We start from the raw sequence: 12,761 nt of genomic DNA, 5'->3' as shown, positions 1-12,761 counted from the left end.
TTCTGTAAACAAGAAGAACAGGAGGAGAGGAAGTGGGATGTGTGTTAGATTTTAATTATAGCCAAATATTAGAAGTTCTTAAGGCAGCAGTAATGATTAACCTATGATTTAAGTTACCTGGAAGATTCTGTGAGCCAATGATATTCTGCCAAGTATGCTGTAACTTGAAAGTAACAAACTATATAATGTCACTATGTAAGACAATAAAGTTACCACATACATCCTCAACCTTTGTGTGTGTGTGGTCTCTACACCCTCCAAACCTGATCCAAGGTACCATTTAGGTTTAGTGCAGCCTGAACTTTTAGGAGCCTTTCTCCGCGCTGAATTGTATAGAATAAACATTTTTCTTATTACAGCATATGCATTGTCACTGTTAATTCCTCTAATTCTAATTAAGAGATGCTTTCTCTTAAATTACTTCACAGCGTATCCATAAATTTGGGAACCAGTTACACTTGGGGGCAACGGGGCTATGATGTGTTCCAAGTTCAGTTTAGAAAACCCTGCGTTCTCCAAATCTTTCCAGGTCTCTTTTAACAAGGAGCACCCATCTCCCACATGTCTCCAAGTAGGCTCACAGACTTGTTGCCAGAAGTAGGTCCAGGTTGATCTGCCAGCTGCTACATGTTCAATGAAATAGAATGCACCCCCCCGGAAAAAATAAAATAATATAAAAAAGATCATAGAAAGCAGAACGCTTTGAAATTACATAAAAATTCACACTGTAATCAAGACTGTTGTTATACAACTTTCTGGGGATATGAACTCTTAGTGACTAGAAAAACAGTTTTTAACTTCTGCAGGGAAATGGCAAATTTGGGGCAGCATTTAAAACTTCTATTTAAAGGTGAAGGGCAGTCTTTAGTCTATTTACTTAAGATATCGTGCTGTACAGAGGCTTCTGCAGGATCACGGACTAGCCAAACAACCTCCCAAAGTAGTGTTGTGCAACAAAGACATAACCATATTGGCCCAGCCTTTGCTGTTTCAGCATAATGCTTCCACCCCCTCATGTTTTCCTCATGTAACCAACTGCCCTTGCCCCCCAGCTACAGTGTCAGCTTGATCTACTCTGGTTCCTTCTCAGTTTCCCTCCAAATCAAACTTGATCCCTGGTGATTTGATGCAGACTTCCACACGGGAAAAGCACTTTTGGAAACCATTCAAAAGCGGTTTGTCATTTCACAGAGATGTTGTTTTAACTTTTCAATCTAACTTCAACCTAATGTTTTCTGGAGATGTCTCACTGAAGTACCAACCAGGCCCCTATCTCAGGCCAGAAGCTTGCTGCCATTTACTAACATTAAAGTTATGAATATATTCCTTGAAGTTGTTGTACAGAGTCTGAAAATGATTCAGAAACCCAAGGCAGGCAGGAAAGGTGCAGTTGCTTTAAGGAGGAATCCAGTTTAGGTTCAGCCCGAAAATCAGCAGCACAAAGAGCAGCAGAGAGATACTTTTTTTGTGGGATCTAAAGCCCTTGCTCCCATGCACCCCTGCATAGTGCCCATTATTTTCAAAGCATGCATACCTGCCTTGTGCCCATTATTCAGTGGTCTGGACAGACCAGACTTTTAACTTTCCCTCTTTGCCCTTTGACTTACTGGTCTGAGCACTCGCAGAATCTCCTTCAAGGCAGCCTGGGGACTGTTCACAGAGCAAAACACCAGTGTGCCAACCACCACGTCCACAGAGTTGTCCGACACCGAAAACATGTTCTCGGCGGAGGCGACCACAAAATTCTCGAACTGGAGGTGCATGTTCTGAGCCATGCTCTGGAGGAGGACATTTCAAAAGTTGGGATTGTAGTCCACGCAGGTCACGTGAGAGTTGGGGGGATAAAACTGAAAGTTGGTGCCAGAGCCCACGCCAATCTCTAGCAGGTGGAGCTTGCCCGAGGAGTCAGCAAATTCCTGCATGTTCTTGAACAGCGTTTCCTTTTCCTTGTGCATTTTTTTATTGTAGATTTTGCTGTACTGGTTCATCAAAACTGGGAAAAGTCTTTTACAAATAGGATCCCATAAACCAAAATAGGCAAGCACATGGATGGGCACGAAGAGATTTTCATGCATTGTTGTAAGATGAGAATCAGCATCATTGCTAGACTAGGAAGAGAAACCCTTCTTGCTTGACTCCCTCAATGATTTGCTTTAAATACTCCCTGTTACACTCTGTTCCTTTAATGATGTGTAACATCCTGTTCCCAATTGGAATCTATTCCAGTTCTTCTTTAAAGCCACAGCGAAGCTTTCAGTCTCTTAAAAAAAATCATTTAGTTATACAATTTGAGATGAACACTGTTTGAATGGTGTGGGAGTAGGAATGGATTTCCAGAGGAAAAATTGTAGGCAACAGGAACCAGCACCACTACTCAGGTGACCCCGAGGATACAGATAAGTGTCCAAGAGCTTCAATGACCCTTGGATGCAGATGACCAGCTATCTGCAAGGAATACAAATCCTTCCATTCCCCACTATCCTATCAAAGCTGAAGAAGCTTCTTGGATGAGAAGCGAAACATTTTCAAAGAAAGAACAAGAAAGTTCTGTTGCCTCCTGAAAAAGCACCTTTGGGACTTTCAGTCACTTGTTGAAAAAAAAAAAAAGACCCAGTTGGTGTTGTAATTTACAACATTTGAATTTGATTTAAAATGCAGCTTGTTCTTTATAGAGCTTAGAGAAAATTAATAATTAAATAAATTTAAAAGACAGAAGGTGACAAGCAAGAGGGAGACAGCAGATCTACTTAACTCATTTTTTGCATCTGTCTTTACACAAAGGGAAAAAACAGTCCAATCTATCAAAAACAGCACCACAAAAAAAAAAAAAAAAAAAAAAAAAAAACCAAACAGTTTAGGAGCACAGGTTAAAATAGGGAAGAAAATGGTAAGTGAGCATCTGTCTACCCTAGAAAAGTTCAAATCACCAGGTCCAGATGGATTACACCCCAAGGTTCTGAAGGAACTGGCAGACGAGATCTCACAACCACCGAACTATATCTTTCAAAGATACTGCAGCACCAGGGAACTGCCAGAGGACTGGAAAAAAGCTGATGTAGTTGCCATCTTCAAAAAAGGAAAAAAGAAATAGATCCAGGAAACTACAGACTTATCAGCCTGACCTCAGCACCAGGGAAGATTATGGAAAAGATAATCAAGCAACGAATCAGCGAACACCTAGAAGCTAACAAAGTAATAACTAAAAGCCAACATGGGTTTGTCAAAAACAGATCATGCCAGACTAATCTTATTGCATTCTTTGACAAAGTGACAAAATTAGTGGACCAGAGGAATGCCATCGGTATAATTTACTTGGACTTCAGTAAGGCATTTGATAAAGTAGACTATAACCTACTACTTCATAAAATACAAAAATGTGGATTAGACATTATCCCACCAGATGGCGTCGTAACCGGCTGACCAACCGCCTTTAACGTGGAGTCCTCAATGGAACTGCATCTACATGGAGGGAAGTATGCAGTGGGGTACCCCAAGGCTCTGTTTTGGGCCCAGTACTCTTCAGCATCTTCATCAATGATTTGGACGAGGGGATAGATGGGGAACTCATCAAATTTGCAGATGACACCAAGCTAGCAGGAATAGCCAACACTCCAGAAGACAGGCTTAAGATACAGAAGGATCTTGATAGACCTGAACATTGGGCGCTATCTAACCAAATGAAATTCAATGGTGACAAAAGTAAAGTTCTACATTTAGGCAAGAAAAACAAAATGTACAGGTACAGTATATGTGGTACTGTTAGGAAATGATTTTACCTAACTTGTTGGGTTGGCAATATATAAACCATGAATATAGCTTTAAGACTGCTGTATTGCTGTATTCCATCATACTGTGTCCTGATTGGTTAGCTCTGTAGCCAATGTCCTTAAAAGGGAGCTAGAAACATGATTTGTTTCTCTTTGCTTCTTTTGCTGATATCTTTGCTGTTTTTGCTACTGTTTGCAAATATAGAAGAACTGTTTATTGTGTATGACAACAATGACTGGTAAGAAGACTTTGTTATTGGACTATCCCTGAACTATTGTATTACTATCTACTGCTTTATATGTCAATGACCTGGACTGTTTATTGGACTGTGCCTTATTACTATTTCATGAAAGTAAACACAACTCAGTGTATCTGTGTGTTGGCTGTGTTATTTCCTAACTACTCTCAATCGCTTTTCATGTGCAGACCCTTGCTACTCAAGGGTTGCTCTGCGAATTCCTCAACAGGTACCTTGCTCAATAGTAGTGAAAGGGATCTTGGAGTCCTAGTGGACAATCACTTCAATATCAGCCAGCAGTGGGCTGCAGCTGCCAAAAAAGCCAACACAGTTCAAGGCTGCATAAACAGAGGGATAGAATCAAGATCTCGTGAAGTGTTAATACCACTTTATAATGCCTTGGTAAGGCCACACTTGGAATACTGCATTCAGTTTTGGTCGCCACGATGTAAAAAAGATGTTGAGGCTCTAGAAAGAGTGAAGGGAAGGGCAACAAATATGATTAGGGGACTGGAGGCTAAAACATATGAAGAACGGTTGCAGGAACTGGGTATGTCTAGTTTAATGAAAAGAAGCACTTTGGGTGACATGACAGCAGTGTTCCAATATCTCAGGGGCTGCCAAAAAGAAAAGGGAGTCAAACTATTCTCCAAAGTACCTGAGGGTAGAACAAGAAGCAATGGGTGGAAACTAATCAAGAAGCATCTTAGAACTAAGGAGAAATTCCCTGACAGTTAGAACAATTAATCAGTGGAACAACTTGCCTCCAGAAGTTGTAAATGCTCCAACACTGGAAGTTTTTAAGAAGATATTGTATAACCATTTGTCCGAAGTGGTAGTGGGCTACTACCAGTTTGGACTGGTTCAGGCAAACTGGTAGTTGCGACCACCCCTGCACCCCCCCGATGCGATACCATCCTATTTATCTGCATTTTTAAAGCCGTGAGCATGTGCAGAAGGCGCACGCTCACATTTTTGGTCCCGAGTGAACTGGTTTTTAACTCATGTGCCACCCACCTCTGGGTGTAGGGTTTAGCATTTAGACCTATATACCGCTTCACTGTGCTTTACAGCCCTCTCCCAGCAGTTTACAGAGTCAACATATTGCCCCGAACAGTTTAGGTCCTCATTTTACCCACCTCAGAAGGATGGGAGGCTGAGTCAACCTTGAGCCTGGTGGGATTTGAACTGCCAAATTGCAGTCAGCAGAAGTAGCCTGCAGTACTGCATTCTAACCACTGCACCCCCGAGGCTCTTGTCACTAAAGATAAAGGGGTGATATTTCATAGCTGCTCTTGCAGTCTTGGCTTTCATTGTTTTTTTTTCCTCGTTCTGTTACAATTTTGATCCCCACACCCCCCGGAAGTCTTTGAGGTTTAAAATGCTTAGTTAAATATATATAAAAGAAATTATTTTGAAATGAAGGAGGAGTTGAGGAAATTTCTAGGATTGACTGGATATTGTCGGCTGTGAATAGATAATTATGCTTTGAGGGTTTTAACCCAGAAGAGGCAGCCAGTGGCATTTTTATTTATTTATTCATTTCATTTTATTTAATTTAATTTCTATACCGCCCTTCTCCAGCAGGACTCAAGGCGGTGAACAGCCAAGGTAAAAACATAGCATACAAAATTTAAAACAATTTAAAAAATATTAAATAGTTTCGGCCCACAATTTAAAAACCCCAATAAAATCAATTACAAATTAAAACCGGAAGATGGGATCAAGCCAGCCCGGCTAGATGAAATAAGTGAGTTTTAAGGGCCTGATGGAAAGTCTGGAGATCCGGGATCACACTTATCTCTGGGGCTAGGTCGTTCTAAAGGGCGGGTGCCGCCACAGAGAAGGCTCTCCCCCTGGGGGTCGCCAGCCGACATTGTCTGGCCGACGGCACCTTCAGGAGGCCCTCTCTGTCCGAGCGTACTGGCTGGTGGGAAGCTATTGGCGGCAGAAGGCGGTCTCGTAGATACTCAGGCCCTAACTGTTAGACTCTGTCTGTCAAGGATTTCCAGATGGTGCTCAAGCAGTGGTGGCTGTGGCAGTGTTAATGAGGGGAAGCAGAAAATTGACTTTTGGAGGAGCCCTGGTGCCCCACCTCATGTGATGGCGATCTTGAACAAAAACAAACAAACAAACAAACAAAAAAGCCAATTGATGGCTGAGAGTCAAGGATTTTGAAATATGGGAATGTGCTTATGGAACAAAATGATTTAGTATTAACCAGTGATATTAGCTTGCATCCAGCTCAATTTTAAGAGGAGATTTAGAAGGATGATTGGATGTTGGTGCTGAGAAGGGGTTAATTTGTTTATAGATGGGAAGAGAAAGGGGCAAAGGAGTTTTGGTAGAAGCTAGAAAGTTACGTCTTAAATCAAGCTTTGAATTCCTTTGAAGCTCTGGGCAATAATTTAGCTGACTTGGAAGCCAGGATGGCAGTGGCAGAATGAACTGAATGTTTAATGTTATGAGAAGAAGGAGTTAGAGAAAGTGGGAGCAGTAGAAAGTGGAGGAGGTAAATGGATAGTGGCAAATGTTGATTTTGGGAAGTCTATATCAGGGTAGTCATTGGGGACTAAGGTATGATGTGATTTGTTTATAGATGCTTATGGATGCTGTGGATTGTATAGAGTACTTAAACAAATATGTGACAAATGTATAGTATGTAAAAGAGTTAATAAAGAGTTAAAAAGAGTTAGTAAAGAGTTAGTAAAGAAGTTCTACAACATAAAGAAAAGGGAGAGTGACATCTAGCGTGAGGCCATTTCAATGCATTCAAGTTGATTTTACTGAACTACCTCGAGTGGGGAGACTTAAATATTTATTGGTGAGAGTGGCTCTCTTGACTGGATGAGTTGAAGTTTATCCAACCATGAGGGCCACTGCAGGAGTAGTCACCAAAATTATACTGGAACTTTTTGGTGTTTCCGGCCTGATTGGTGGTCTATGTTATTCCATCTGAAGATCTCAAAAGAAGCTGTGGAACTTCTCACCTTACAAAATGTGTTGGTTCTGTGATTGTAACTGTATTACTTAAAGTTGCTGTTGTTATTCTTGTGATTGTGAACTGATACACGCCTGTGGGGAATAGTGGGATACTGTGATTGTGGAAATGTGCAAAGGATTTCTCCCCATAGAAACCCTATATATTGGGGCATTGAATCAGATCACCTGACTTGAACACAGTAATCCTAGGAGATAGTGATATCATGATCCCTGAAGATATAGAATGGATTGATTTAATGCAACGGTTAAATATTTGGGAATAATTTTGTTCATGGGTAGGAATAATAAGACGAGAATATAATGCAATGATAAGTGTGAAAAATTATATTATATTACAAGCAAGGGTGTTTTCTTCATTTAGATATTTGCTCCATGATACCATGCTCAGATAATGATAATTCCTGCGAGCCATCTTAGCTGCATCTAAAGGAACTTCAAATGCCCAATTAAGAATTGAAACAGGCATGCCTCAAATTCAGGTGGAAAATGATGATCATTCATTGGCTAAAAATACATTTCTTTCCAGAGGGACTGTCCCTGCCAGTGTTGACTGATAACTTTCCTTCCCCCTGGAAACAGACAATAGACCACAAGCTGGGCTCTTATGGGCTGTGACCGGTATTCTTAATGTCCCTAGGCTTTGACCAAGCAAAGAAAGTAGTAATCAATAGAATGAAGGACATGGAGTTTCAAGAAGAACTAAATAGGTTACTTCTCCACAGAAGGGACAGAATCAAACAGAGTCAGGTAGTGCATTCCAGGCATTGACCAGTCTTGCTGAAGTCGCATTTTCTGCAATTGAGTTTGGAGCGGTTTACATTGAGTTTGTATCTATTGTGTGGTCATGTATTATTGCGGTTGAAGCTGAAGTAGTCATTGACAGGTAGTATGTTGTAGTGGATAATTTTGTGTACTACGGTTAGGTTGGACTGTAGGTGGCGTAGTTCTAGGTTGTCCAAACTCAACATTTGAAGCCTGGTGGCATAAGGTATAACACAATTGAAGTATTGATGACAAAATAGGCCCCACAGCAAGACAGCATACATTTGTTTGTTGACAGAGATGATCTCCACATGGGAGAAGTAGCTCAGACGAATTTTTCTTTTCTAGCCAATTATTACAAGAGTTCAAAGAGAGCAAGTGGACCATTTGCTGGCTCCCTTGGGAGACTTATTGAAAACATAACACCTGGCCTTCTTTTGTTGTTTCCAGGGCGGCCTTGCGGGTCAGATCTAAGCACCCCTTGGGCTAGATCCGGTCTGCTGACCTTGAATTTGACATCCCTGATTCCATTCACCATTTGAAATGTTGCATTTAGAAATAGAATACCATGAGGAAGGACCCTTGGTGCTGTGAGTTAATGGGGACAATTTAAATAAACCTGATGCTGTTTGTTCTAGCCATGGCATCTGCTTTAACATCATTCTACTTTGGTATCCATCTTGCAAATTAGCCAGCAACACAAAAATTTCAGGAAGCAACTATCCTATAGGTTTATTCATTCATTTATATAGCATGCAACTTACGACCATAATGGAGCCTATGGATACAGACCATAAGTCCTTACAGTTATAAATGGTTTTACAACTTTTTTTGGTTGTACCTATATTTCTTTTTGGTTATTAAGCAATCGCTGTGGTCATTAAACGAACTAATACTTCATCTGAAAACCTGAAGTAAATGCTGGCTTTTGTTAAAACTGTTGTAAAATGAGATCACATGACCTCAGGACACCACCCACAGCCACAGATTTGGTCTGGTTGCTGAGACGAGCAGCCAAAGTTCAGTCTTTTGACCACAGATGGGATGAGACTGTCATAATTTTTAATCTATAGTAGGTCATAAGTAGCCCTCAGGTGGATCCATGGTAACTTTGAATGGTTCCTAAGTGACAACTCATAAATCAAGGATTCCCTGGATAGTGCTCCTGTATTAAAATAATACTTCACCTTTCTAATGGTAGGACCAATAGTCTGATAACAACTCACATAACTAGCATGGCTAAGAGTTCCCAAAGCTTATTCTTTGATCTGCCAGAAAGGCTTAATCCTAGAAGATGGGACATCCAAGAACAAGGAGGAAATGCAGCTGTGTTGTCAAGCGCCTGAATTGTGGTCATGTGACTGCGGTGCATGGCCAACCATTGGAACTTCAGATCTGGATTGCAAGTCCCCTTTTTCCTGTAATATTCGCTACATTTTTTAAAACCTTGTATTTTATGTCCATCCTTCCTCTTTTAGTTCTAAACACTTTGTTTTGTTCTATATAAGTCTTTTACTATAATAAATTTTAAAAATGAAAAAAGCACTAGGTTGAGGACATCTAAAGCTATGATTTTGGAAATCTGGAATCTCCCAGAGGCTATCAACAAGGAAGATTCTTTGTGCTGCACCACTTTCCATTAGTTGGCTACAAACTTGGGACCTTTTGTAAATGATAGAAATAGGATGGGGTGTCACTAAAGAGATGTGCCAAATTGTTTCCCCAAAATGTTTCTATAAACGTGGTAGTATCAGCTTAAGGTTCAACAACACGCCTCTTCTCAGTCCCCACTTAAAAGTGATTATTCCATGGGTCAGTTACACAACCCACAATATACCTCACAACCAGGAGACCTGATATTTGCATTTGCCATATTCAGAAAAAGCCATGAGACTAGGTTCTTAAACAAAAAACCAAAACAACCACCAAAACCCCAAGCCCCCTTTTTTTTATTGAAAATGAAAAGCACGATAAGTAAAATAAGGAAATACACAATTCAGCAGTTAGCAAGCTTTGATACATTATCAGTTTCTAAATTCTAAACCTTAGCTTTCAGTCAATCCCATGCCAACATATGCAGACTTTTACCCTCTCTACAACTACAGGGGTTAAGAAGCTGAGAAAAATCTTTCTGGGTAGGCCTCTCCTAAAGGCCAACAAAAGCTTCTGCCTGAAGTATTATTTAAGCAAGATTCCCTGCTCTGCTTATGCTTAAGGTAGGGCTTTGTCCATTACCAGTTTGTTCTTAGAGAACTCCATAGAGATTGCAAGTAATACTCAAAAACAGGCCTCCTCTAGCTTTCCCTCCTGGGAAGCTGACATGGAGGACTGAGTGATGCCACAGCAAAATGGCGGGATGCTTTTTTCACTCCCACCTAGTCTTTTGATAGTAGGATTGTTTTTTCTTTTATATATTTATATAAATTATTTTATATTAATATTCTTTTTATTTTTATTTTAACATTTATTTGTCCTCCCTCCAAACCTGATCCAAGTTAGCCATTTAGGTTTAGTGCAGCCTGAACTTTCAGGAGACTTTCTCCACTCCGAATTGTATAGAATAAACACTTTTCTTATTACAGCATATGCATTGTCACTGTTAATTCCTCTAATTCTAATTAAGAGATGCTTTCTCTTCAATTACTTCACAGCGTATCCATAAATTTGGGAACCAGTTACACTTGGGGGCAACAGGGCTATGATGTGTTCCAAGTTCAGTTTAGAAAACCCTGCATTCTCCAAATCTTTCCAGGTCTCTTTTAACAAGGAGCACCCATCTCCCACATGTCTCCAAGTAGGCTCACAGACTTGTTGCCAGAAGTAGGTCCAGGTTGATCTGCCAGCTGCTACATGTTCAATGAAATAGAATGCACCCCCCTGGAAAAAATAAAATAATATAAAAAAGATCATAGAAAGCAGAACGCTTTGAAATTACATAAAAATTCACACTATAATCAAGACTGTTGTTATACAACATTTTGGGGATATGAACTCTTAGTGACTAGAAGAACAGTTTTTAACTTCTGCAGGGAAATGGCAGATTTGGGGCAGCATTTAAAACTTCTATTTAAAGGTGAAGGGCAGTCTTTAGTCTATTTACTTAAGATATCATGCTGTACAGAGGCTTCTGCAGGATCAGAGATTAGCCAAAAAACCTCCCAAAGTAGTGTTGTGCAACAACAGACATAACCATATGGGCACAGCCTTTGCATAATGCTTCCACCCCCTCATGTTTTCCTCATGTAACCAACCATCCTTGTCCTCCTGCTACAGGGTCAGCTTGATTTATTCTGGTTCCTACTCAGGTTTCCTCCAAATCAAACTTGATCCCTTGTGAGTTGATGCCAACTTCCACACCGGGGAAAGCATTTTTGGAAACCATTCAAAAGCGATTTGTCATTTCACAGAGATGTTGTTTTAACTTTTCAATCTAACTTCAACCTAATGTTTTCTGGAGATGTCTCACTGAAGTACCAACCAGGCCCCTATCTCAGGCCAGAAGGTTGCTGCCATTTACTAACATTAAAGTTATGGATATACTCCTTGAAGTTGTTGTACAGAGTCTGAAAATGATTCAGAAACCCAAGGCAGGCAGGAAAGATGCAGTTGCTTTAAGGAGGAATCCAGTTTAGGTTCAGCCTGAAAATCAGCAGCACAAAGAGCAGCAGAGAGGTACTGTTTTCATGGGATCCTTGCTCCCATGCACCCCTGCATAGTGCTCATTATTTTCAAAGCATGCACACCTGCCTTGTGCCCATTATTCGGTGGTCTGGACAGACCAGACTTTTAACTTTCCCTCTTTGCCCTTTGACTTACTGGTCTGAGCATTCGCAGAATCTCCTTCAAGACAACCTGGGGGCTGTTCACAGAGCAAAACACCAGCGTGCCAACCACCACGTCCACAGAGTTGTCCGACACCGAAGACATTTTCTCGGCGGAGGTGACCAAAATATTCTCGAACTGGAGGTGCTTGTCTGAGCCATGCTCTGCAGGAGGAAATTTCGAAAGTGGGGATTGTAGTCCACACAGGTCACGCGAGAGTTGGGGGAATAAAACTGAAAGTTGGTGCCAGAGCCCACGCCAATCTCTAGCAGGTGGAGCTTTCCCGAGGAGTCGGCAAATTCCTGCATGTTCTTGAACAGCGTTTCCTTTTCCTTGTGCATTTTTTTATTGTAGATTTTGCTGTACTGGTTCATCAAAACTGGGAGAAGTCTTTTACAAATAGGATCCCATAAACCAAAATAGGCAAGCACATGGATGGGCACGAAGAGGATTTTCATGCATTGTTGTAAGATGAGAACCAGCATCGTTGCCAGACTTGGAAGAGAAACCCTTCTTGCTTGGCTCCCTCAATTATTTGCTTTAAATACTCCCTGCTACACTCTGTTCTTTTAATGATGTTTTGTAAGCAAACTGTCCGCACCCAGTTCCCAGTTGGGATCTGTTCCAGTTCTTCCTTAAAGCAACAGCAAATCTTTCAATCTCTTAAAAAAAATTATTTAGTTATACAATTTGAGATGAACACCCTTTGAATGGTGTGGGAGTAGGAATGGATTTCCAGAGGAAAAATTGTAGGCAACAGGAACCAGCACCACCACTCAGGTGACCCCGAGGACATAGATAAGTGTCCAAGAGCTTCAACGACCCTCGGATGCAGATGACCAGCTATCTGCAAGGAATATAAATCCTTCCATTCCCCACTATCCCGTCAGAGCTGAAGAAGCTTCTTGGATGAGAAGCGAAACATTTTCAAAGAAAGAACAAGATTGTCCAGTTGCCTCCTGAAAAAGCACCTTTGGGACTTTCAGTCATTTGTTGAAAAAAAAAAGACCCAGTTGGTGTTGTAATTTACAATATTTGAATCTCATTTAAAATGCAGCTTGTTCTTTATAGAGCTTAGAGAAAATTAATAATTAAATAAATTTAAAAGACAAAAGGTGACAAGCAAGAGAGAAACAGCAGAACTACTTAACTCATTTTTTGCATCTGC

At 40.7% G+C, this 12,761-nt stretch overlaps 2 pseudogenes; both read right to left on the bottom strand.

The window, feature by feature from the left end:
- Positions 1-391: 391 nt before the first annotated feature.
- Positions 392-2,101, bottom strand: LOC139310640 (thiol S-methyltransferase TMT1A-like; annotated as a pseudogene).
- Positions 2,102-10,411: 8,310 nt separating this feature from the next.
- LOC139310639 (thiol S-methyltransferase TMT1A-like) lies at positions 10,412-12,078 on the bottom strand (annotated as a pseudogene).
- Between the last annotated feature and the right edge of the window lie 683 nt (positions 12,079-12,761).

Source organism: Pituophis catenifer, unplaced genomic scaffold (genome assembly GCF_029215685.1).
Source record: "Pituophis catenifer annectens isolate HBS135680 unplaced genomic scaffold, rPitCat1.0.hap2 SCAF_2, whole genome shotgun sequence".
Classification (NCBI taxonomy): domain Eukaryota; kingdom Metazoa; phylum Chordata; class Lepidosauria; order Squamata; family Colubridae; genus Pituophis; species Pituophis catenifer.
Note: the sequence above shows the minus strand (reverse complement) of the source record. Positions and strands in the feature narration are given on the sequence as shown.